The sequence below is a fragment of the Equus asinus genome, chromosome 8 (genome assembly GCF_041296235.1).
Source record: "Equus asinus isolate D_3611 breed Donkey chromosome 8, EquAss-T2T_v2, whole genome shotgun sequence".
Lineage (NCBI taxonomy): Eukaryota > Metazoa > Chordata > Mammalia > Perissodactyla > Equidae > Equus > Equus asinus.
Window position 1 is genome coordinate 97290780 of NC_091797.1, and position 23563 is coordinate 97314342.

The 23563-nt window shown below is 43.4% G+C and overlaps 2 protein-coding genes across 7 annotated transcripts in view; one reads left to right on the top strand and one right to left on the bottom strand.

Moving 5' to 3' along the window:
• Positions 1-23563, top strand: part of LOC123275623 (tubulin alpha-3 chain-like) — a 95039-nt gene that overhangs the window by 53836 nt on the left and 17640 nt on the right. The window lies entirely within an intron of this gene.
• Positions 1-23563, bottom strand: part of LOC123287903 (cationic amino acid transporter 4-like) — a 58664-nt gene that overhangs the window by 26478 nt on the left and 8623 nt on the right. Inside the window, exon 1 of one of the 6 annotated variants that reach the window (XM_070516504.1) lies at positions 7590-7731. The exons of the other annotated variants lie outside the window; for them this stretch is intronic. The gene's annotated coding sequence lies outside the window, so the exon portion shown is untranslated. Of the gene's footprint in view, positions 1-7589; positions 7732-23563 lie in introns of those variants that run through there. 6 annotated transcript variants of the gene reach the window in all.

The window sequence follows — 23563 nt, forward strand, 5'->3', positions numbered from 1 at the left end:
TGATTGTGCCCAGTTCACAGATGAGGAAGCCCAGGACTCCAGGTAACTGACTAGCCCAGGTCACCAAGGTGGCCTTGGGATGCAGGTGGAGGCTAAGGTCCAGGTCTGGGTGGGGTCTGGAGCCCACCCTCTTTCCACTGCTGCAGACACCCTCCTTGATCCCTCGTCCCAACACATGGACTCCACCAGCTGGGCACCATCCAGGCCCCTCGACCCTGGGAGGTGTGCGGGCTGCGAGAGTCAGGCAAGACGCTGGTAAGATGAGGGTCTGAATGTGGCTGAGAGGCCCTGGGCAGTCCCTGACCTCTGGCACAATGGGATGGCAATAAGCCACCCTCACCCACTGACGAGGGAGCGCCCGGCTGTGGGGAGTGTTCTGTGAATTGGCAGAGCTTGTGCTGGCTGTTCTGAGCTTCCAGCTACAGACTGTGTCCTGAAAGGAGGTAAGGGGACCCCTGGGGATGACCTCCAGCCCTCCAGCTTGGGGTGCCCCGAGGGCTCCTCAGACCCCAATGGCAGCCCCTCCTAGCCCAGGAGCATCTGTCAAGCCTGGAGGACCCTGGGGGACCCTAACAGCAGCTCCCAACTTGTGGGTCACGTGACCATCACAAACCCCCTCAGGTTTATTTTTTCCTGGAGCAGAGGGGTCTTTGTCCTGCTCTTCCCACTCTTTTGAAAGCGGAAAAATTGGTGTGACAGGGTGTGAACTTGCTTACAGCAAAATGAGGACAATCCATTCAAGAAAAGGAAAATCAAAACAGCCATCCTCTTCCCCCAGAACTCTCTCCATGTTGTCAGGTTTCTAAGTGGTTTGTGGGATAGAACGTTAGGGGCACCTGCAGACTGTCTGGCTCAGCAGGCTGGTGACAGGGTGGTGGACTCCCAGACCAGATGGCGCCACTTGGAACACTCTGTCTTAGCCAGCCCCTTGCTCCCTTCTGGTATGTGGCTGACGTTGTCTTGAGGAGCTTCTCAGATGGGCTCCCACTTCCTGCAGGGGTGACCCCTCCCGCACCTCGCTCCTGTGTGGCCTCAACATAACTGAGCAGATGTTCCTTGTTCTGAAACACCTTCACAGAAACCCGGAAAAATGCATTTCCAAGCAAGAGGCCTGGGCAGTTGTGTAACAGGAGTTCCCCCAAGGCATGACCAACGGCCACCTGAGAGCTGGTGTGCAGGGTTTCAGAGCAATGACTTTTCATCTACCCAGAGAGGGGCTCTCACCACACCCCCTTCACAGGCACCAACATCCAATGGATACTCCTGGCCAAGCACGGTTGATGCAGTAAACTATCCAGGGACATGGCTGGGCCAAGTGCTGGACCCCAGCGAGCAAGGCAGTTACACTGAGCAACACATGGAGATGCAGTGAAGAGAATACACCAAAAATACAAGGAGAAGAAGAAAGAACACTTCCCACCTCATCCTACACAGCCAGGAGCACCCTGACACCAAAGCCAACAAAGACATTACGAGAAAAGAAACTTACAAACCAATATCTTTTGTGAATATAGATGCAGAATTGCTCAAGTGAATACCAGCAAAGGGAATCCAGAAACATATAAAAAAGACCATGTGGTATTTATCCCAGGAATGCAAGATTGATTTACCATCTGAAAATGAATCAATATAATGTGCCAAACTAATAGAATAAAGGAGAAAACCACATGATGGTGTCAACAGACACAGGAAAAACAGTCAACAAACCTGGAATAGAAGGGACCGCCCTCAAACTGACGAAGACCATCCACGAAAATCCCTCGGCTGCTGTGCTCTGTGGTGAGAGACTGAAAGCTTTCCCTTTGCTCAGGAACAACATCGGGAGGTCCTCTCACCACTTGTATCCAACATTTTACTGGAGGCTCTGGTCATGACAATTAGGTGAGAACATGAAACAAAAGGAATCCAGATTGGAAAGGAAGAAATAAAACTATCTCTAGCCTCAGATGACATGATCTTATGGAGATAAAACCCTAAGGAACCCACACAAAAAGTATTAGAACTGATAAACAGGTTCAGTAAAGGTGCAGGATACAAGATCAATATACAAAAATCAACTGTCTTTCTACACTCTAGCAATGAACTATCCAGAAATGAAATTAAGAAAAAATTCTGCTTACATTAGGGCTCTCTCTTGGTGTTGGACATTCCATGGGTTTGACAAATGTATAATGACGTGTACACACTACTACAGTAAGCCCTAAAAATCCTCTGTGCTTCACCTACTCATCCCTCCCTCCCCACTAGCCCCTGGCAACCACTGATCTTCTCACTGTCTCCACAGTTTTGGCTTTCCAGATGTGTATGTAGTGGGAATCGAATCATACAGTTTGTAGCCTTTTCAGGTTGGCCTTGTTCACTTAGTAATATGCATTTAAGGTTGTCTTATGTCTTCTCATGGCTTGATAGCTCCTTTCTTTTTAGCACTGAGTAATATTTCTTGTCTGGATGAACCTCAGTTATTTATCCGTTCACCTCCTGAAGGACATCCTGGTTGCTGCCAAGTTTTGGCGATTATGAATGAAGCTGCTGTAACATCCATGTGCAGGTTGTTGTGTGGACATAAGTTTTCACCTCATTGGGGTAAATACCAAGGAGTGTGGTTGCTGAATCAATTGGTAAAAGTATGCTTAGTTTTGTAAGAAATTTCTAGATTTGATCAGACATGTCTTTTGCAAATATTTTCTCCTGGTCTATGCCTTGTCTTCTGATTCTCTTGATGGCCAATTGATTTTTGACAAGATGCAAAAACAATTCAATGAGGGAAACAGTCTTTTGAACACACTGTGCTGCGGCAACTGGATCCCCACATGCAAATGAATGAAGTCAGACTCCTACCTCACACCACATGCAAAAATGAACTCAGAATGGATCAGAGACCTAAACCTAAGAACTGAAACCATACAGGCATAACTTGGAGATATTGTGGGTTCAGTTCCAGGCCACTACAGTAAAATGAAAGTCACAATAATGTGAGTCACATGAATTCTTTGGTTTCCCCTTGCATATAAAAGGTATGTTTACACTATACTAGAGTCTATTAAGTGTGCAATAGCATTATGTCTAAAAGATAATGTGCGTGCATTAATTTAAAAATGTCTTATTGCTAAAAAATGCTAACCATCATCTGAGCCTTCAGCGAGTCATGATATTTTTGCTGGTGGAGGGTCTTGCCTCGATGTTGATAGTGCTGACTGATCAGGATGGTGGTTGGTGAAGGTTGGGGTGACTGGCAAGTTCTTAAAATAAGCTGACAATGAAGTTTGCCACATCGATTGACTCTTCCTTTCAAGAATGATTTCTCTGTAGCATGCAATGCTATTTGATAGCATTTTACCCATGCTAGAACTTCTTTCAAAATTGGAGTCAGTCCTCTCAAACCCTGTCACTGCTTTATCAACTAAGACTATGTAATATTCTAAATCTTTTGTTCTCAAGAATCTTCATAGCTTCTTCAGCAGGAATAGCTTCCATCCCAAGAAAACACTTCCTTTGCTCATCCATAAGAAGCAACTCCTCATCCATTAAAGTTTTGTCATGAGATTGGAGCAATTCAGTCATATCTTAGGCTGCACTTCTGATTCTAGTTCTCTTGCTCTTCCCACCACAGCTGCAGTTACTTCCTTCACTGAAGTCTTGAGCCCCTCAAAGTCATCCATGAGGCTTGGAATCAACTTCTTCCAAACTCCTGTTAAGGTTGATATTTTGACCTCTTCCCGTGAATCATGAATGTTCTTAATGGTGCATAGAATGGTGAATCCTTTCCAGAAGATTTTCAGTTTACTTTGCCCAGATCCACCAGAGGAATCACTGTCTATGGGGGCTGTAGCCTTAGGAAATGTATTTCTTAAATAATAAGACCTGGAAGTCAAAATTACTCCTTGATCCGTGATTGAAATCACTGTTCAGATCTTGCAGAAAGGATGTGTTAACAGGCATGAAAACAACATTAACCTCATTGTACATCTCCATCAGAGCTCTTGGGCAATGAGATGCATTGTCAGTGAGCAGTAATATTTTGAAAAGAATTTTTTTTTTCTGAGCAATAGGTCTCAACAGTGGGTAAAATATTTAGTGAACAGTGTTGTAAACAGATGTGCTGTAGTCCAGGCTTTCTTGCTCCATTTATGGAGCACAGGAAGAGTACATTCAGCACAATACTTAGGGGCCCTAGCATTTTCAGGATGGCAAATGAGCATTGGCTTCACCTTCAAGTCTCCAGCTGCACTAGCCACTAACAAGAGAGTCAGCCTGTCCTTTGAAGCTTTGAAACCAGGCATTGACTTCTCCTCTCTAGCTAGGAAAGTCCTAGATGGCATCTTCTTCCAACATAAGGATGTTTCATCTACTTTGAAAATCTGTTGTTTAGAGTAGCCCCCTTCATTAATGATCTCAGCTGGATCTTCTGGAGAACTTGCTGCAGCTTCTCCATCAGCACTTGCTGCTTCACTTTGCACTTTTACTTTATGGAGACGCTTCTTTCCTTTAACTTCATAAATCAAGCTCTGCTGGCTTCAACCTTTTCTTCTGCAGCGTCCTCCACTCTCTCAGATTTCATAGGATTGTAGAGTTAGGGCCTTGCTCTGGAGTGGGTTTTGGCTTAAAGGAATGTTGTGGTTGGTGTGATCTTCTGTCCAGACCACTCAAACTTTCTCCATATCAGCCTTAAGGCTGTTTTGATTTCTTATTTGTGTGTTCACTGGAGCACCACTTTTAAGTTCCTTCAAGAGCTTTTATTCATTTATTTGTATTCACAGCTTGGCTAATTGTTTGGTGCAAGAGGTCAAGCTTTTGGCTGATCTGGGCTTTTGACACGCCTTCCTCCCTAAGCTTAAACATTTCTAGCTTTTGATTTAAAGTGAGAGATGTGAGACTCTTCCTTTCACTTGAACACTTAGAAGTAGTTATAGGGCTATTAATTAGCCTAATTTCAATATTGTTGTGTCCCAGGGAATAGGGAGGCCTGAGCAGAGGGAGAGAGATGGGGGAACAGCTGGTCTGTGGAGCAGTCAGAGCAAACACAACAGTTATCCATTAAGTTTGCTGTCTTACCTGGGCACAGTCCATGGGAACCCAAAACAATTACAACACTAACATCAAAGATCAGTGATCACAGATCACCATAACAAGTTAATAATAGTGAAAATGTTTGAAACATTGTGAGAATTACTATAATGTGACACAAAGACAGGAAGTGAGCAAATGCTTTTGGAAAAATGGTGCCAATAGTCTTGCTTGATGCAGGGTTGCTAGAAATCTTTGATGGGGTTCAGGGCAGGCCAGCCCAGGATGTGCCACTCTGATATGCACGTTGTTTTGAGCTGAAGACGATCAAGGCTCAGAAGACTCTGGAAGAATTTTTGGCCTTCCCCCAAATTGCCTGAAGGAATTTAAGAGAGAAAGGCCTGTCCCAGGAAGGAGCTCTTATCATAGGTGATTGCCAATAATTACCAATTTTTAAACTTGCCTTTATGCATGACTGATATTATTAACTACCAGGCAAATGCCCCACAATCTGAAAAAGACAATTGGACACCAGGGGGTGGCAAACAATGGTCAGATAGATTAGACACTGCACCAAGGGGACTTCCTGTAACTCCATTTCCTTTGACTTTTTGCCTTGCATTATCTCCCGTGAAATGGGGCTATGTGCAGGTGAGGGAGAGTTAAGCAACTAAAAGACAACTGGTTTTGCCCTGGCAGCCACAAAATTTCTGACCCAAGTAACTCTAAATGCACTACCTGTCAATCTCACTGAGTTTCTGGTCAAGATCAAGGTGCCCCAGGAAGCCCTCCTGGGCCCGCACTGCCCTGTGCAGGACTCCAAATGGACTTTACAGCCTTGCCCCAGCTTTAGGCTGTTCTCACTGTTTGGTGATCATCTGTATGGTTAGTGGATGCACTGAGTGCTATCCGACTAGACGTGCAGAGGCCACAACAGTGGGACAGAAATTAACAACTGCAGCTGTTCCTTGTTCTGGCTTCCTTTATGGATTGAAGCAGAGTGAGGAGCTCACTGCACAGCAGAGGTAACCACTTATGTGAAGAAACTCTGGGGTACTTGTTGAAATTTCATTCCCCATATAATCCTCAATCATCAGGGCAAGGAGAATGTAAAATTCTAGACATCAAAAGGACTTTAGGAAAGGTCTGTCAAGAAATGGGACTGCAGTGGCTGGAACCTCTTCCCGTCACCCTAATAAAGATCCGACATACTTCAAATAGGAGACAGGGATTGACTCCTTGAAATAGTTCTTGGACACCCAACACCTACTGGCACATCGAAACATTCCATACCTGGATTAAGTGAATATTATGGGAACTTAAGTGAACAGTTTGGTGCTGTGAGTAGCTATAGACAGAAATTAATTAGTCCACTTGAAGTATGTGGTCAACAGGTAAAAGAGGCATGGCCCCCACCTGCTGACAAAACTTGCCCTCCCTCTGGACCTGGAGATCGGGTGCCCATCCAGGACTCTAGAAGAAAATATGCTCTGTCACCTCACTCGGAAGGACCTTATGAAGTCCTACTGACCACCTACACTGCCATCAAAATATAGGAAAAATCTTCCTGGATCCACAGAAGCCACAACAACATAGACATATAACATCACTCTTTAGACCACTCGGAGACAGTCCCCACAGGTGACCTTAAGCTAAGGATTCCCAAGGCTGATTCCCAGGCCCCAGAAGCAGCCGGTCTCATGGAGTAGACAGCTTTTCCCAAGATCATGGATCAAGAAATATCTTTTTCACCCATTTTTTTCCCCTTGCTTTTAAAACTCCCTATGCACACACACATACACAACAACAACAACAACAATAACAACATTTTTACTATTATGGAATGTGTATATTCCTTTTAATCATTTATTAGAAAGGTGACTGGAGAGTGCTGGTCTCCATCTGTCCCACTTCCCCTCCCTAAGCTTTTACTTCGGGCTCTTTTCCAACCTCTGTCTTGCTGTTACTCTCTCTTTCTCAACAGGTCAAGCACAAACCAATCTCCCCTTTATGCCAGTTTACCAAACCCTGGCCACACTAAGTAATCAATCTGACTGTTGGCTATGACAACAGCCAGAGAGCACAGAAGAACCTGAACTGGCTTCTGTTCCTGCTGATGTGAACACCTGGTGGACTAAGAATGGAAGATGGATGAACGACAGGGTATGGTGTCCACGACAAGGAAGATATCACTCTGCCTCTTCTCCTGATGAGTCACTTGGGCCCCAGAAAACCTCTATAGAAGCTCCAGGACTGTCCCTTGCCCAGATAAAGGCAATAGGTGAAAGTTGTTCTCTTTGCATTGAAAGTAAACATGACACTGGACCTTTCCTGGGTGACATACCAGGACAGTATTGCAATCAAACTCTGTGATTTGATCCCATATGTGGCATCTTCAAACCTCTCAAGGAAATAGTAAGTGACTCTAACACTATTCCCTTTGGTACAAACCTTTGCCAAATCACCACATGTTCTGGATGTCTTACGAGCCACCCTTGTACAACTTGGGGTATTGCAGCTGCCCACATGGTTAAGCTGCCCAATACCATGAATTATATATGGGTGGATCCAAACTCTGGACTCACCTGGTCAGGTGACAGGATCAGGCTTTATAGCTGCCAAAATCAGGCTGCAGGCCTCCTGTACCAGCTATTCTGCATCTGTTCTGCTCTCCCAGGTTGACAGGAGCATATGGAAAATGGAGATGTTTAGGCACTAACAGCACCAGAGGGAAAGGTCATGGAACACTCCAGAACATAGAAACTACAGGTTCAGCTCTAACCTTGTCTGTAAACCACACTGGTCTTTTTATTTTATGTGGCAACAAAGTATATAAAGGGCTCCCAGCTAATTGGCCAGGATGATGTGGACTTGGATACCTGGCCCCTTCTGTCTCCAGATACTCCACCCTAAATGCCAGCCACATTGCAAATTTAGGTTCCTTTGTTCATAAGATTGTGACACATGAACGTGCCAGTTGAGAGATTGTAGAGAATCCATTTGTCTATCACAACTCCAAGTTCTTTTCAGCATCGAGAGTCTTCTTCGCTGGCTTTGGAAATTATGAGTTGGAAAAGGCAGTCTTCAGTCTCTCCATGGTGATGCAACAAGAGTTCAACACCACCACACAGTCCTTGGTGACACTCCAGTCAGATTGACTGCCTAGTCTCTGTGCTTCTCCAAAAGGGACCTGCTCTGGACACACTGACTGCCCAGCAAGGAGGAGCTTGTGCAGTCACTGGTGAAAAGTGTTGCTTTTATGTGAAAACAGGGCAAGTGGTATCTAAGTTCCATCTATAAAGAGAAGATTCACATTTCCCATCAGATGAATGAAGCTCACCCATTTCGTCGGATTGACTCATTCCCAGGATTGGGAACAGGTTTAATGGTGTATGAGGAGATGGGCTTCCATCCCTTCCTATCTACTTGTTCATCCTCATTCAAATCCATGTTATTTTCTCCGTTTGTTGATTTCTTACCAGTCAGCTACTAACTCATTTTCTCTCTCCACAGTCACCAGCTCAGCTTTTAAAATGTGACACTTCCAGGGAAGTTTCAGAGAAGGAAATGTTAGTGCCACCTAAATAGCTAGGATAAATTCAACCAATGGTTAACATAGGTTAGCATAAGGCAAGCCATCTCAAAGAGGGGAACTACGTTGGGACTGTAACAAGACACCCCTTTTCCCTTGTTAGCAATCCTCTAGTTTGCATGCAGCTTGGAGAAGTGCACATTCGCTTGCTGTGCTATTTTTGTAGCCTTGGCTTATACACAGACCTCCCTATTCTGATAAGGCAATAACTTTGTCCTCTCAGCTTCTCCAGGGATGTGATGACCTTCAGGAAAAAAACTCTGCAGATATCTGTCACCAGGTGAAGAGAGAAAAGGATACTCTGTAGTCTCAAGGACCACAACTCCTGATGGTCAACACCTTGAGACCCCCCTTTTTCAGCCCATTTGCCCTATATAAATGCTTCAAAAATTTTGTAGATTTAAGATAGTTCTTTAGGACATGCGTCCCCCATCTTCCCCCTTGCTGGCAAGCTATAATAAAAAGACCTTTTCTCTCTTACCACCTTGCCTCCTGACTGTCAGCTTGTCTCATGGAGAGTAGAAGACCCCTTTTCGTGATTACAGGAACTGACGGGGTTGTGGGCAGGCCACCACAAGATGTGCCACTCTGGTATGTGTATTATTTTGAGCTTAAGACAATCACGGCTCAGAAAGCTCTGGAAGAACATTTGACCTTCCCCCAAATTGCCTAAAAGAATTTAAGAGAGAAGGGCCTGTCCCAGGAGGAGCACTTCCTCAGTGAAAAAAAAAAGTCAGAGAAGAACAGGTGTTGAGGATGATGTGGAGTGACTGGAAACCTCATGCACTGCTGGTGGGAATGTAAGATGGTGCAGATATTTTAGAAAACCATTGGGCAGTTCCTTAAAATGCCAAACATGAAGTGACCATATGATCCAGCCTTTCTGCCCCTAGGTATGGACTCAAGACATGAAAACATGTGTCCTCACAAAAACTCGTACATGAATATTCATAGCAGCTTTACTCATAGTACCCCAAAGTGGAAGCAATCCCAATGTCCATCAACTCATGGTAGAGAAATAAAATGTGAACTCTCCATACAATGGAATATAATTTGTCTATAAGAATGAGAAAAGTGGTGATACAACATGGATGAATCTTGACAGCATTATGCTAAGTGAAAGACAGTTACAAAAGAGTATATGTTGTATGATGTCATTGATATGAAATGTCCAGAATAGGCAAATCCATAGAGACAGAGAGTAGATCAGTAGTTCCCAAGGGATGGGGGAGAGGGGACCATGAAGTGACTGCTAATGGATATAGAGTTCCTCTTTGGGGCAATGAAAATGTTCTCAAATTAGAGGCAATGGCTGCGCAATGTTATGGATATACTACAAGCCAGTAAAGTGTAGGTTTTCAGTTGGTGAGTATTATGGTATGTGAATAAAGTTATTACCAAAAGAAAAGATAAATCACCAAAGTGTTTCCAAGAAAGAACTCCAGGAGCAGGAAGGGCTGGGTGTCAGAGAGAGATGGAGCCTGGTAAATGGAGGAGCAAAGTAAGAAGTGGGGAGACCAGTGTTTCCCCCAAGCTGGCCCCTTGTGTGTTACCTGATTGGGGATGTGGAATGTGAGACAGTCACTTATGTCTAAGGGCTTTAAAATGGAGCTGGGAATCCGTGAAGGAAACGGGCCTCATGCACGTCCTCATCAAGCAGCACATGAACTTCTGAACTAAGTTTTTGGGAAAGTGTGTTTGTTTGGTCTTTGCTTGTTGTTTGTATCTTTGTCTGTCCTTTTAAAAGTAGTCTGGGTGCATTTTCCGGTGGAACCCGTAGGTGGAGCTGTTTTTTTCTTGGGTGAGAAAGTTATCTGAGCATTCAATTTATAAAGCAAATTTTTTTCCCAAGGAGGGGAATGGCACAATCTGGGATATATAAAAAGCTATGTTTCAGCTTTGTTTTCCAAGTTGCGTCCTGGCGGTTGCAGCATGGGTCTCTGTTGAGTTTTGCTGGTAACTCATGGGAGGCACCACATCTATTCCACCTAAGACACCCTTGGGAAAGATTTTGGCTGATTGGTAACCTATAGTTATAAGACGATGACAAAAAAGCAAATGGTATTTTATTGTAACACCACTTGGCCAATGACTGTCTTGGAAAGTGAGGAAAGATGGCCATTGGAAGCAGCTTTGAATTATTACACTATCTTGCAGTTGGAGTTGTTTTATGAGAGATCTGGAAAATGGGATGAGATTCCATACATGCAGGCTTTTATGCAGTTACATAATCAGGAAAGTGACCAGCCAGGGACCAAGCTGATGGTCCAAAGAAAAGCCAAGCCTCCGTTAGTCAAAGATGCTCAGACACCAAAAGGAAAACTTGACGAGGACATGGCTGCCCTAAGTGTGTTGGATCCTTTTAACCCTAATTTGAGTGTGACACAAGCACTGATGGCAAGTGCCCCAGACATTAGAAGGAAGCTCAATAAGTTTGAAGAGGTCATAGGTATGAATTCTGGTCAATTGGCGGAAGTTGCTTTCAAAGTTTATAACAATCGAGAGCAGCATAATGCCAAGGCAGTCACAGTGGTTTATACAGCTCCCTGAGATGGGATAAAGGGGAAGGGATGCCAAAAATTAGAGAAAAATCAGTGTCCCTATTGCAAAGAAGACGGGCACTGGAAAAACGAATGCCCTATGTTAGAAAAAGGCTCCAGAGAGAAAAATCAGGGTTCCCTGAGGAAGCTCATGTCCTCTTGAGTCCAAGACTCAGAAGAGGAAGACAACAACGTGGCCCAGGGTTCCTTGCCATACTGGTGGTTCCCATTACAATAGACCCCCACAAACCCTGGTACAAATGACAGTGGGGACACAATTGGTTGACTTTCTAGTGGATAGTGGTGGTGCTTATTCAGTGTTAAACTGCAAATTGACATCATTAAGTAATTCCTTGGTTGCCATTGTTGGACTCACCTGCGAAACTCAACAGAGACCCATGCTGCAACTGCTAGAATGCAACTTGGGAAAACAAAAGCTGAAACACAGCTTTTTATATATCACAGATTGTCCCATTCCCCTCCTGGGGTGAGATTTACTTTGTAAACTGAATGCTCAGATATCTTTCTCACCCAAGAAAAAACAGCTCCACTACAGGTCTCACTGGAAAATGCACTCAGACTATAGGCCTTCCTGGAAAGAATGGGAGAAGGAGCATGCCCTCACCAAAAATCCAGCGTCTTGAGTGTCTTCTTCATAAATATTAATAAAAAGACTTAAAACAAAATTTGAATTAATAACTAGGGAGCTTTGTATTACTGTACATGATTTGTGGCAGTAATCTTTAAAACAATAGCTGTGAAAATTGTGTATGTGTGTCTATATGTGTGTTATATGTATGGGGTATTTTCCCTCCTGAGAGTATGGCCAATAACTAAGAGCTCTGTTTAATTGGCTTAAAGTAAGCACTTACCTAAATTGTTTCTAAATGTAAAAGAAATTAACCCAAATGACTTTTAAATTAACATTATAAAACTTAATCTTTGGTAACTGAAAGCTCATTTAAGTTTGTTGGTTTGATTAAAATAAACATGTTTTCAGAGTTCTCAGCATTGAATATGGTGCAGGCATGCAGCCTTTATTCTACATTTATTGGTCAAATAAGCTGATGTCATCTCTAATACAAAACTAGTTAAGAAGAATAACTTCAAATGATGGAGAATTTTGCCAAATGTCTCACGAAGTTTTGTAGGCAATCTAAATAATTATTGGGAGTAAATAAACTAAATAAATGTGGAACAATGAAAGTGTTGGGTAAACTTTTAAAAATAATTATATTATATAACATGTATTCAATCACTTCCAAAATCTCTTTGGTAACTTGATACTTAGAAGTTTTGCTAGATTAATTTAAAGGATAAAAATTCATTAAACATTTAGATCATTTTCAAATAAGATAAGATATTAGACATTAATTACTAAATATAAGTTTGTCTACTTTTGTTTTCTTATTACAGAAAAACTAAAAGATGCTTTTGTTTATTGATAAACATGTTTTATGTATGCTGTGGAATTTTCTATGAAAAAAGTACATATTTATGTATACACGGAAAACAAAATGTATGTTTTCATTAAGAAAATATTTTTGCTTGTTCAAAAAAGATAAGTTTGTCCTAAAGTACTAAAAAGAAAACATGGGAAAAATTCTGAATGTAAAAAGTAAGTGACAGACCTTTGTGGAAATAAAACCCTGAGAGGTTTTGTGCATGGTCAAGTTGGCTGAGATTTAAATAAATTCAATTAAATAAATGATTTTCAATATCAAGGATAAGCTGGCGCAGAATTAGAATTTGGCTTTCTCTGTCTTAAAAAGATAATTTTCTTTAACTTTTGGTCTGTTCTTAATAAAGAGGTTATAAAAAAATTTTCTTTACTTGTAAGTAATTTTTGACAAGCTCCTCACCTAAACCTATTCAAGTCCTGAATAAAAGCTTTCTTTTGACCTGGAGAGGAGGGAGAGTTTCTCTGGGGATTTTCAGAGGGCCCCTGAGACTTCCCAGAGAAATTTACTCTCTTCCCATCAAGGAGGAAAACACTAAAATAATTAGGCTTATTTGGTATGTTAGATTACATGTGAAGAGTGTCAAATAAGTAATGATTAACTTCCTTAGATGGATAAGTGTTATGGATATAAATGCTTAAAAATTATATAACATTCCTAAAATTCTGATCTGTCTTGGTTATCAATCATAATTCTGGTTATCTCAAAATGTTGTATATCACAGAAATGGTCAAATGTCTTTGTCAATTGCCATTTTGGAATATTTTATTATTTGCAGACAGTTGCTGTTTTACTCTGATGTTTTTGCGAATATGTTTCATCTTCAGAAAAAATCGTGGACAGGACTCTGGCACTCACTCTAGAATACAGCTTTCTGATAAACTTTCAGATCATAAAACTGAACTGGGTAAAAAATTACAGAACACTAATAGAAAAACTGTTGGCCTCATAAAACTGCTAACAGAAGGTCAAGAATTAGTTACATGAGACTAAATAAATTGATGAGGATAACTGTAAGCTTTTATGACTTTTTGTTCAAAATATTGCTGATTTTCTAAATGTTTTGTTTTGGGATTTTTCCCCAGATTTAAGGAGATCTTTTTCTCTTAGAAAACTATAACTTGTACAAATTTGCAAACAAAATCGAAACATTTACCTTTTTCTCCCTTATCTAATCCCTCCAGAATTTAAAAACTCCTGATAAGTAAGTGTTCTTATTCTCATGCCTATATAATTGATTACCTAAGTTCAATAAGAATCTGTTCTTCCTATTACAAGACACAATTGGAAACACTATATTACCAAGACTTTGACTGGAATGTCATATTTGAGAAAAACATACAGACTCAGATATGACCAGATAACTGTTGAAGAATAAAGGTTGACTTTATGGAATAAAGCCGCTTGAAAATATTGGCTTGGTACCTTCCTTACAGGTTCTCAGTAACCTGGCACGGTTGAGTGAAGAATGTCACCTCCTCTGGCATATGCAAAGAACCCCAGAATATTTGGGGGGACCTCACAAAGAGAGGAATCCACCCAAATCTGTAGGCATTATAGGTGAAATCTGACGACAAGTCATTGGCTTGGCTTTCCTGGCCTTGAGAGTCCTTTAAAGTTCAATTTGAGATTTCTTGTAAAAAGTTCCAGGAAAGTAGATTTAAAAGAGCCTATATGATCCATTGCTATTCTTGCTGTACTTATGTAACTAAATGGACCAAATATATTGAAACTAGACTTATTTTGCAAACCATTTAGTCTTAATTTGGCTATCTTTAGTAAATATAAGGGGGGTTTTAGGGAAAAAATATGTTTCAGTAGAAAGGGTAATACTCATTTGTGGATATTAGATTCTGGTTCTGTCAATTGTCTTTGAGGTTTCTGTTTTCTACCTGTGAACTGGGCTGGATCCTGAATTCTTTGAGTCTCCTAAAATATCTGAAATAGCAAACCTCCAAACTAACGTTCCCTGTTTTCCCCATCATTTTCACTTGGAATCATTGAAAACTGAACCAACCCTTTTTCCTGAAGCCTTGCAAACTGGAGCTGGATAACTTGATATAAACTTAAGAGAGATTCATGTCTGCTGCTGTATAAGCCAATCAAAATATACCTGAATGCTAGATGACACCATCAGAGACACTGCAAGCTACAAAAGATGCTTCGACTCTGATTTCTAAAAATCTTTTAACCAGTTGTGCTGAGCTCATAAATTGATTTATAATTTGCTCCAACCATTAACCTTATTTTCCTTTTGTCTCTCTAGAAATGCTTCTTATTAAATACCTGGTTCTAACAAACGTCTGATCATCACACTTCAGTACTGAATGGTATAAAGCAAGTGTTGGTGACTGCTTTTCAAGTTTCTTTTCCTGAATACTGGGAGGAATGTGGTCCACACTGACACTTTTGGTTTATCTATACTCCTATTGGTGGCTGGGATATATATCACGTTTAGACACATTCTCTCCTGTATTCCAACTGAGACTATAACTACCACAGAAAAAATTGGCAAAAGTGTGTTCAAGCTTTCTACCATGAAAACTGCCTCATGTCACCCCGATTCAGCAGGAAGTAGCTAGATGACCACAGTACCCCTTTTCCAGAGAAGTGGAAAGCAAAAATGACAGTGGGGCATATGTTATAGGCCTTCGATTAATGCCAGCCCTGATATAGGTTCCCCTACATTGAATCCAGCAATATGGGGTTAAAACTAAAAACACTCATCTCTCTTCTCTGCTCATTAGTTACACTCATATGTACATACCTGTTTCTTTAACTTTTGACTCCCTGAGCTTTACAACTCACATAAAAGGTTTGGCTAACTGCAGGTCCTTGAAGTTTATTATCTGGAAGCTGATGCCCAGAGAATATCAAGAAACAAGCTTCCCAGGCCCAACTCCTCAGCTTCCTGGCACCAGAGTCCACCACAGAGATAGACAGTCAAGGACATTATCCTGTGGAATCCTTTGTTTCCTCCCCATCCTTCCTACAAGCAGCCACATTCCTCACAAACCTTTAAACCCCTTGACCCCAGTCCCTAACGGGGAGCTAGCAATTCCTAAGGCTCTAGCTGTTGCTTTGCTCCTTCTACCTGGCAAAGGATGTCAAGCTGTTTTTCCTTTTGACCCAAGATTCCGTTCTCATTATTTGGATTGGCACCAGGTTCAGAGACCAAAATTTCCATTACGAGAGTGAGCCTGAGTGTATGTGGGTGATGGATTGTTCCCCCTCACCACTCAGGAATAAGACACCCTTGTTTATGTGACAGACCCACTGGAGAATCTGATGAGGGCTGAGTCCCTCTGCCTGGAAGAATCTGGAAGCACATGCCCAGAAATGACATTCTATGTACAAATGGGAGGGGCGATGAGTAGGTCCCTCCCAACAAGCCTGGGTGGAGAGTCTAATCATTAGCACCTTCCTGGGCCCAGGATGCCACTGGGAGCAAAGGCCCAGGTGGAGATGTGTTCCCTGGGAGGCTTGGGGCAGGGTCCCACCACCCTGTTCCCTTCTACCTTGTCTGGAAGGGCACCTTATCACAGATGGAGCCAGCCTCCATGAGGAAACCCACCCAGCAATAGCCCTGTTGCTTGAAGACATCAGTGAGCACCCAGTCAAGTTCCAGGCTGTGCCAGGGCACCATGATGGTGAGCACAGTGGAGATGAGGATGTTGACACCAAGCAGCAAGCCAAGCAAGATGGTGATGGCCATAGGCACAGCTCACTTTGCATTCCAGGCCACCAAACTGGAGGCAGCAAAGGAGCCAAAGCCCACAAAGTCATGAAGCAGGCGGCAGCTCCAGCAATGATGCCAGTGAAGCTAAGGGGTGAAAAGCCACCTTCCTCAGTGCTTCAGTTGTGCTGGAGGGCCTGGACAAACCCCAGGATGATGACAAAGAAGACGATGACCAAGTTGATAACAGAGACTGTGCGGTTGAACCAGGGAGAGACATGGGCTCCATAAGAGACTAATGCAGAAGCCAAAACTATGGCACTAGCAGCCAGAAACACTGAAGGCTGGGCCAGGAAGGCACCTGCCAGATGCCCACATGGGCCTCAGTGAAGCTGCAGATGCAGTGGCTGAAGATGGCATCCAGGAAGCTGCTGCAGTCAGGGGCCATGGCTGTACATCAATGAGGTACTCAAGGAGCATGTTCCACCAATGAGGAGGAGCCACAGCTATCCCCTTCACCACAGTGCCCGTGAGCACATAGAGGCCCATTATCCCTATGGCACCCACACCCAACAGGGTCAGGTCCAGTGTGGTCAGGTGGTGACACAACAATGTCTCCATGGTTAGTCTCCTCCTCTGTCTTCAGCCAATTCAGCCTTCGTCAGAAGAATGCCTGCTCGCAGTGCTGGGCAGCCCATGGGCCATGATGGGCAGCTGAGAGGGGCACCAGGCCAGCTGCCAGAACATACAAGGGTGAGAGGGGAGTGAGAGGTTGCCTAGCTGGGTCCTGACCAGCCTTCAATCCTTGCTCTGACCCTGCCCTGGGGACCCAAGCCTGGAACCACTGGGATGAGGCAGGGTCAGGGCCTGCCAGCAGGGTGGGCAGGAAGTCACAGGGGAGCATAGGTATCCCTTCAACCTGCCTCCCAGGCAAGGGAGGGAGCCTTGTCACGCCTGACACAGGCATGTTTGGGAGAGGACCTGAGGTGGGGAGGCAGCAGCCCCAGGAAGCCAACTAGGAGCTGCTCCAGTGCTCTGGGATCTCTGAGAAGGGGAAAACTGAAGGCTTCCCTGGAGCTGAGCCCGGCCTCTAGGATCTTGAACAGGAGCGACTGTGTGGCCCTGGGCTATGCCCAAGCATCCATATGGGCTCAGATGGCAGTGGTCATGGTCCCATCCCCTGTGCCAACAGGCTGCTGTATCAGCACACTTCACCTAGAGTGGACAGTGCCCTGGGTCCTGCTCCCAGCATCCAAGATCCGGCACCCCACCCCTACCCCCTGACATGCCCCTGGAGCCAGTCCTGCTGTGCCACTGTCCCCTGATACCAGAGCCTTCACCTCCTCTCTGGCCAAAGTCCGTCCCCGAAGGACTTGCTGCAACTAACCTACCATCATGACTGTTCTGTGTGCTGTGTCAGCCCCACTCTGGGCACCAGATCCAGCACCAGGCCCCGTCTCATAGTCAGACATGCACTCAGCCCACACTAGCACACCTCACACAGTCAACCAGACTCCCAGGTTCTAGGGAAGCCCTATGACTGTGTCTGGTTCACAGATGAGGAAGCCCAGGCCACCAGGAAAGTGACTAGGCCAGGTCACCAGGGTGGCCTCGGGAGTCCTGTGGAGGTTAATGTCCAGGTCTGGGGAGGGGTCTGGAGCCCACCTGCTTTCCACTGCTGCAGACTTCCTCCTTGATCCCTCATCCCAACACATGGACTCCACCAGCTGGGCACCATCCAGGCCCCTCAACATTGGGGGCTGCAGGAGTCAGGCAAGACTCTGGTAAGATGAGGGTCTGAATGAGGCTGAGAGGCTGTGGGCAGTCCCTGGCCTCCCGGCACAATGGGATGGCAGTAAGCCACCCTCATCCACTGACAAGGGAGCGCCCGGCTGTGGGGAGTGTTCTGTGAATTGGCAGAGCTCATGCTGGCTGTTCTGAGCGTCTAGCTACAGACAGTGTCCTGAAAGGAGGCAAGCAGACCCCTGGGGACCACCTCCAGCCCTCCAGCTTTGGGCACCCTAGGGTCCCTCAGACACCAATGGCAGTCCCTCCCAGCCCAGGAGCACCTGTCAAGCCTGGAGGACCCTGGGGGACACTCACAGCAGTTCTCCACTTATGGATATCCGTGAGAGGTGTTGTGGACTGATCATCTGCTCCATGCCAGTCCCTGCATCATGGGCACACATCACGTGTCTCAGCATGTGACTATCACAAACCCCCTCAGGCTTATTTATTCCTGGAGCTGAGGGGTCTTTGTCCTTCTGCTCTTCCCACTCCTTTGAAAGTGGACAGGCTGGTGTGACAGGGTGTGAACTTGTTTACAGCAAAATGAGGACAATCCATCCAAGCAAAGCAAAACCCAAACAGTCATCCTCTTCCCCCAGAACTCTCTCCATGTTGTCAGGTTTCTAAGTGGTTTGTGAGATAGGACGTTAGGGGCACCTGCAGGCTGTCTGGCTCAGTGGGCTGGTGACAACGTGGTGGACTCCCAGGTGAGATGGTGCCACTTGGAGCACTCTGCCTTAGCCAGCCCCTTGTTCCCTTCTGGTGTTTGGCTGACAGTGTCTTGAGGAGCTTCTCAGATGGGCTCCCACTTCCTGCAGGGGTGACCCCTCCTGCACCTCGCTCCTGTGTGGCCTCAACATAACTGAGCAGATGTTCCTTGTTCTGAAACACCTTCACAGAAACCTGGAAAAATGCATTTCCAAGCAAGAGGCCTGGGCAGTTGTGTAACAAGAGCTCCCCCAAGGCCTGACCGATGGCCACCTGAGAGCTGGTGTGCAGGGTTTCAGAGCACTGACTTTTCATCTACCCAGAGAGGGGCTCTCACCACACCCCCTTCACAGGGGCCAACATACAATGGATACTCGTGGCCAAGCATGGTCGATGCAGTAAACTAAACTTCCAGGGTCATGGCTGGGTCAAGTGCTGGACCCCACTGAGCAAGGCAGTTACACTGAGCAACACATGGAGATGCAGTGAAGAGAAAGCACCAAAAATACAAGGAGAAGAGAGAACACTTCCCACCTCATCCTACAAAGCCAGGAGTACCCTGACACCAAACCCGACAAAGACATCACTAGAAAACTACAGACCCACAACTTTTATCAGCATAGATGCAGAATTACTCAATTGAATAGCCACAAATTAAATCCAGCAACATACAAAAGGGACCAAGCAGTATTTATCCCAGGAATGCAAGATTGATTTCACATATGAAAATCAATCAATGTAGTATGCCAGACTAATACAATAAAGTACAAAAACCACACGATCTTCTCAATAGAGACAGGAAAAAACCAGTCAACAAACCTGGAATAGAAGGGACCACCCTCAAACTGATGATGACCATCTATGAGAAAACCTCAGCTGCTGTGATCAGATGTGAGAGACTGAAAGCTTTCCCTTTGCTCAGGAACAACATTGGGAGGTCCTCTCACCACTTGTATCCAACATTTTACTGGAGGCTCTGGCCATGGCAATTAGGTGAGAACATGAAATAAAAGGAATCCAGTTTGGTAAGGAAGATCTAAGACTATCTCTAGCCTCAGATGACATGATCTCACGTAGGCAAAATACTAAGGAATCCACACAAAAAACATTAGAACAGGTTCAGTAAAGGTGCAGGATACAAGATCAATATACAAGAATCAATTGTATTTCTATACACTAGAAATGCACTATCCAGAAATGAAATTAAGTAAATATTTCTGCCTGCATAGCGTCAAAAAGAATGTTTATGTATAAGCATAATTAGAATAAATTTAACAAAAGAAATGCAAAACTTGTACACTGAAAACTGCTACACATCATTGAAAAAATCAAAGAAAATCTAAATAAGTGGAAAGATCCCACATTCATGGACTGGAAAACTTCATATTGTCAAGATGACAATAATCCACAAATTGGTCTGCAGATTCAGTGCCATTCCTATCAAAATCCCAACTGTCTATTTTGCAAAATTTGTCAAGTTGATCATAAAATTCATATGCAGATACAGGGGACCCAGAGTAGCCAAAACAATTTTGACAAAGAACAAAGTTGGAGGACTTACACTTTCTGATTACTAAACAAAGCTACAGGAATCAAGACAATGTCTTACTGACATAAGGATAGACATATATAGATCAATGGAATAGAATCCAAAATAAGGTGAGTTAATTTTTTAAAATTCATGACCAATTTACAGTTATGGCCAATTGATTTTTAAAAAGCAGACTTTCCATTTATTTTTAAGACTAAAGGTGGAGTTCTCATACACCCCCAGCCCCTACACATGCACAGCCTCCCCCACTATCAACATGCCCCAGCAGATCAGTACGTTTGTTATTACTGATGAATCTGCGTTGACACATCGTTATCACCTACAGTCCACGGTCTACAGTAGGGCTCACTCTTGGCATTGTACATTCCATGGTTTTGACAAATGTATAATGACGTGTACACACTATTACAGTAAGCCCTAAAAATCCTCTGTGCTTCACCTATTCATCTCTCCTCCCCACTAACCCCTGGCAACTACTGATCTTCTCACTGTCTTCACAATTTTCACTTTCCAGAAGGTCATAGAGTTGGAATCATACTGTACACTACGTAGGCTTTTCAGGTTGGCCTTTTTCACTTAGAAATATGCATTTAAGGTTGTTTTATGTCTTCTCATGCATTGATAGCAATTTTCTTTTTAGTCCTGAGTAATATTTCTTGTCTGGATGGACCACAGTTTATTTATCCCTTCACCTACTGAAGGATGGCTTGGCTGCTTCCACGTTTTGCCAATTATGAATAAAGCTGCTGTAACATCCATGTGCAGATTATTGTGTGGACATAAGTTTTCAACCCATTTGGGGAAATACCAAGGAGTTTTCTTGCTGAATCATATGGTGGAAGTATGTTTACTTTTGTAAGAAACTGCAAACCGTCTTCCAAAATGGCCATGCCATGTTGCATTCCCACCAGCATTCCTGTTGCACTGCATCCTCAGCAACTTTTGCTGTTGTCAGTGAATTTTGTATTCTAAAATGTATTTAGTTGTATCTCACTGTTGTTTTAATTTGCAATTCCCAAATGACATAGGATGTGGGGCATCTTTCATAGGCTTATTTGCCAGATGAATATGTTCTTTGGTGAGGTGTTTGTTCAGAACTTTGCCCATTTTTTTTTTTTTAAAGATTTTATTTTTTCCTTTTTCTCCCCAAAGCCCCCCGGTACATTGTTGTGTATTCTTCGTTGTGGGTTCTTCTAGTTGTGGCATGTGGGACGCTGCCTCAGCGTGGTCTGATGAGCAGTGCCATGTCCGCGCCCAGGATTCGAACTGACGAAACACTGGGCCGCCTACAGCAGAGCGCGCGAACTTAACCACTCGGCCACGGGGCCAGCCCCAGAACTTTGCCCATTTTTAATTGGGATGTTGGTTTTCTTATTGTTGATTTTTAAGAGTACTTTCTATATTTTGGATAACAATCCTTTATCAGCTATGTCTTTTACAAATACTTTTTCCTAGTTTATGCCTTGTCTTCTTATTCTCTTGATGGCCAATTGATTTTTGACAGGAGAGCCTTAACATTCAACAGGGGAACCAACAGTCTTCTCAACACACTGTGCTGTAACACTGGATCTCCACATGCAAATGAATGAAGTCAGACTCCCACCTCACACCACACAAAAATTAACTCAGAATGGATCAGAGACCTCAATCTAAGAGCTGAAACTATACAAACATACCTTGGAGATATGGCAGGTTTGGTTCCAGACCACTGCAATAGAATGAATATCACAATAAAGTGAGTCACATGAATTTTTTGGTTTCCCAGTGCATATAAAAGTTATGTTTACACTATACTGTAGTCTAATGTGTGCAAAGCATTATGTCTAAAAAAAGAAAGTACATACATTAATTAAAAATACTTTATTGCTTAAAAAATGCCAACCATCTTCTGAACCTCCAGTGAGTTGTAATCTTTTCACTGGTGGAGGGTCTTGCTGGATGTTGATGGCTGCTAATTTGTCAGGGTGGTGTTTCTGGAACGTTGGAGTGGCTGTGGCAATTTCTTAAAATAAGCCATCAATGAAATTTGACACTCTGATTGACTCTTCCTTTCACAAACAATGTCTCTGTAGCATGCAGTGCTGTTTGATAGCATTTAGCCACACTAGAACTTCTTTCAAAATTGTAGTCCATCCTCTCAAAACCTGCCACTGCTTTATCAACTAAATTGTCTAATAATTGAATCCTTTGTTATCATTTCCACAATATTCACAGCATCTTCACCACGAGTAGATTCCTTCGTAAGAAACCACTTCTTTTCTCATTTGTAAGAAGAAACTCCTCAACCACTAAAATTTGATCATGAGATTGTAGCAATTCAATCACATCTTCAGGCTCCACTTCTAATTCTAGTTCTCTTGCTATTTTCACCACATCTGCAGTTACTTCCTCCACTGAAGTCTTGAACCCCTCAAAGGCATCCATGAGGGTTGAAATCAACTTCTTCCAAACTGCTCTTATTGTTGATATTTTGACTTTATCCCATGAATCGTGAGTATTCTTAATCGCACGTAGAATGATGAATCCTTTCCAGAAGGTTTCAAATTACTTTGCCCAGATCCATGAGAGGAATCACTATCTATGGCAGCTAGAGCCTGATCAATTGTATTTCTTAAATATTAAGACTTGAAAGTCAAAATTACTCCTTGTTCCATGATCAAAATGACTGCTTAGATCCTGCAGAATGGATGTCGTGTTAGCAGGCAAGAAAACAAAGTCAATCTCATTGTACATCCTCATCAGAGCTTTGGTGACCAGATGCATTGTCAAAGAGCAGTAACATTTTGAGAGGAATCTTTTTTTATGTGCAGTAGTTCTCAATAGTGTTCTAAAATATTCAGTAAACTATGTTATAAACATATGTGCCATTTTCTAGGCTTTATTGTTCCATTTATAGAGCTCAGGCACAGTAATTAGCATAATTCTTAAGGGTCCTGGGATTTTCAGAATGGTAAGTGAGCACTGGCTTCACCTGAAAGTCACTACCTGGATTAGCCCCTAACAAGAGAGTCTGCCTGTCCCTTGAAGCTTTGAAGCCAGGCACTGACTTCTCTTCTCTAGCTAGGAGAGTCCTAGATGGCATCTTCTTCCAACATAAGGATGTTTCATCTACATTGACAATCTGTTGTTTAGAGTAGCCCCCTTCATAAATGATCTCAGCTGGATCTTCTGGAGAACTTGCTGTAGCTTCTACATCAGCACTTGCTGCTTCCCCTTGCACTTTCATGTTATGGAGACGCTTCT